This window comes from Nannospalax galili, unplaced genomic scaffold (genome assembly GCF_000622305.1).
Source record: "Nannospalax galili isolate Female #2095 unplaced genomic scaffold, S.galili_v1.0 scaffold939, whole genome shotgun sequence".
NCBI lineage: Eukaryota > Metazoa > Chordata > Mammalia > Rodentia > Spalacidae > Nannospalax > Nannospalax galili.
Window position 1 is genome coordinate 412,155 of NW_008341923.1, and position 4,128 is coordinate 416,282.

Consider the following 4,128-nt stretch of genomic DNA (forward strand, 5'->3'; position numbering starts at 1 on the left):
CGTGCATAATATGTTTGAGTGTTTTGTCATGAAAAGATGTTGAATTTTAGTAAATGCCTTTTCAGTATCTATTAAGATGATCCTATGAATTTATTTTTCATTCTTTGTTCTGTTGTAACTGATATTGGGAATACTGATTATCCATAGATAGGAAAATGAAACAGTCACTTGTCTCAGAGTCTGTACAAATATCTACTCAAGAGGTAGAGGTAGGGGATCTGTGTGAGATCCAGGTCAGTCTGATCTCTATATTCAGTTCCAAGTCAACTGGGGCTACAGGGAGATCCTGTGTCAAAAAAAAAGGGGAGAAATTTATATATATATATATATTTGTATAACATGAAACTGCTAGAACAACAAAAATGTAGGCAAAATTCTTTAACACATCTATGCAGGCAGCAAACTTGAACAGCACAGGATTTCAAATGGTGGTTTTTCTTCCATGCATGTATTTAATTACTTCCTGTTCTCTGTGCCATAGGTTTGTAAGCAGAATGTACATGTCATGTTCAATGTTTCTGCCTTGTGGGAGGTTGCAGAGCATCTCCTTTGGGGGTCTACAGCAGGTAGAACTCCAGAGACATCACTTCCATGAGCCGTGCTTTAGAAATGCAAAGACATGTGTGTTAGGTAGCAATTTCCTTGGAGATAAAACCTTCCATCTTGGAGAGAAACAATGTAAACAACATGATGTTCCAAAGGAAGGTAAATAACAGGAAGGTAAACACGTCTACAGGGAGGTAAACAACAGCTGTCTAAAGAATGGGATGTTTTGAGGAGAGCTGAAATATTTCATCATGCAGGGAAGCTTGTTAAGCTCAAGAAATAAACACTTTACTAGCTGCAGAAGGCCCTGAAATTGAGCAGGTTCTGTAGGCCCCTTCTCCTCACGCTTATATAAGTTCTAAGTACTGGGAGACACACTCCCAGACAAGCTGAGCTGCCTACAGGAAGCTCAGACCAACACGCTGAGCCACCAGAAAAAAACAGAAGCAAGCAGACCACCCGAAATGCCTGGAAAGAACACTCTCCAGTCTCGTGAGCTGCCTACAGATAAAGCTGCAGGTTTCCTGCATTCCTGATCTGTCACCTGTGCTGGGATGATTTGGAGATGCAGCTGTCTTGGAGTCATTTTTGCTTGCCTCACCCGTCACCCATACATCTTTAAATAGCTCCCATAAATTCACTGGTTTACCAAGTCGAACTTTGGTCATATTCTTAATTTGGTCTATCATTTGTACCCCATCTGGGGTGAGCAGACGTCTTCCCAGGAATAGCATCACACAACAGTGTGACATTTAAGCAAAGCAATAGCCTCCTGTCCTCTTTTCTGAAGCCAAAACCAATTACTGACTAATTGTGAAACTCCTTAAGTAGAACAAAAGTTAGTCATTCCACCTGGGGTTACAGGTAATGAAAGCTTCCCCATTTCCTGAGAAATCTAATAATTTTATTGTGCATAGAGTTTTGTTAATTGAAATCTTTGTGTTTTGTATTAATATAGTTCCAAATTCTATCTCATAGGTAATTTGCTTCAAAGTTTCAATCAAACCCTTAATGATCTAAACCCTATTTTGGTTTTATACTTTCATTTTTGTGTGTTTTTCCTTTGGGTACAAAGAAAAATATTGAAAGAAAAAAATCAAGTACTATTAAAAGGTACTTGTGTGTGGAATATATCACTGCAAGTGAATATTGAGTTACATTCACAGAAATAATAATCACATGAGTTCTTAGGGCTTTAACCTACAGATTCCATGGGAGAGGGAGACAGTGGCCCAAAAGTTTAGCATTGCAGTTGATGTTTGAAATGTCCAGTGTACATGGCTCATTATGTTTATTTATTCTTATTTTGTTCGTCAGAGTTATATAAAATAGAGCTTCTGGTTTTTCAGGATACTGCTTCACTTAGGTTGGCCCTTACAGCTTAACATTCACAAATTCATTTTGTTTGAACGTGCATGACCTTCAGATATACAGAATTTCAGATGTGAGGGGAGTAAATGACTATTTTAATATTTTAAAGGAAAAGGAGCTATCTACATGATCACGTACTTTTTACTCACTAGTGTCTTCTATATATATATACTTTAGTTTTGAAATCTTTCACAGGGCGAGGCCTAGGTTTTCACTGAATCAAGAACTTGTTTTTACCACTGGAAAATATTTTTAAACTTTGCCCTTTTTTGGCTTGACCTTTTCTGCTGTTTTATTTTTCTTTGTTGAACATGCACTAAATGATTTTATCCTCATTAACAAGTAACCTCAGAGCTGGTGAGAAGACTTGGCAGTAAAGATACTTGCCACCAAGCCTCAAGCCTGAAGGTCTGAGTTCAAACTCCAGGATCCACATGTAATAAATTTTTTAAAAAAGTTTTAATATTTTATTTATTATTTTTATTCTATGTGTATGAGTGTATTGCCTGCATGTATATAAATGCACTCATGTTATAAAATGCCTATGGAGGTCAGAAGAGGGCATTGGATCCCTTGGAACTGGAGTTACAGGCGGCTGTGAGCTGTCATGTGGGTTCTGGGGACTGAACCCAGGTTCTCTACAAGAATAGCTGATGCTCTTAGCCACTCAACCATCTCTCCAGTCCCTAGCTTTTTTTAAAAGAAGTAACTTTAGTTGTGCTATTCTGTGATTAGTGTCTTCTGTAATCTGATTTTTTTTATGGTTTGAGGACAAAAACTACAGTGCTGTGACTCTGGGCAAATGTAGGCAAGTCCAGACCCAGGTATGTTCTACATACTATCTCTCAGGCAATCAGCAATTTGCCACCTGTCTTTCCCAGTGATGCTATCAGGATAACACAGTGATTCAACTGTGGAAGCCCAATAGATATCATCTCTGATAGTCAATAAGGTAGTAACTTGGCAGTATGGTAATTCCACCTATAGTGTGTTTCCTTATCGATGAACTATGATGTAAGAATAGCATACTTTGTTGGGTGGAGGTGTATAAAACGTTCACATGGCTTACATACGTAATGTCGTTTTGTTTCTAGGAAGACAACAGGGAGACTATTAACACTTTAAATGACATAGGCATGTTTTAAATGTTTTCTGTTTTTTCTGGCCTCAACTTTCCCTCACATTCTTACACTTCCTCAAATCTAAGTTTACAAGTAATATTATGTGGGAAAGCTAGCACTGAAACATCAGTTTTCTCATCTAATTCTTAACTGTATTTAACACACAATAAAAATACTAAGCAAGAAATCTAACATTTGCTTAAAATCTTATAGTTTCCAGTATATAAAATGGAAAACAATTATATACATCATAATGCTATCGTCTGTTAAAGTAACCAGATTTGTCTCCATATTTGCATCTACTCCCATCCCTTCATATACTTTCAAAGCCCATCCCAGATAACACATCATGGTATCTGTAAATTTTTGATAAGTATTTCTTACACAAGTTCTTTGATTCACAATGATCAGCCTATTTTGAAGGCACCATAGGGATCCATTTTGAAACTTCATGTATTTCTCCTTAGTCTTTACCAGTAAAGACAAAACCTCTTGTTTAATCACTTGAAACTTTGGCTGATGATATTTTCTTCTGACAATAGGATCAAGTTCAGCCTGTGTGTAGAGCAATGCAGAAGTACTGGACAGCTAAACCCTGTGAGTGCAGCCTTTACTCAGAATCAGATGGGAAACTGGCATATTAATATCCTGCCATCTTCTCTCAGTTAAGACAGTGCTGAGGTGTAACCTCTACTGGACTAAATTAAGCACTGATTGCTCAATGTAAACCTGACTGATAATGCATCTTTCACTGACTCTTCTTGTTCCTGTCTCACTTCCCTAGGGACAACCTATAACCACCTCCCATACAAGTTGTTACCCTAGAACCCATCTTTCAGAATTTACTTTAGAAGGAAATAAAAAATTACATTCTCCAAAGAAATTAATGATAATTTCCTAATGATATCAAATATCAGTTACATGTTGCCATTTTGCAGGCATCTTATAAATGAGATCAATATTTTGTTTGTATTACAAATTAGAACTCAAATTTCTCTCATTTCTATTGTTTGAACTGTATTTGAAGTCTTTTAAAATCAACATATATGCATAGTTCCTCTACATCTTATTGTATTTCTTGAAATTTATT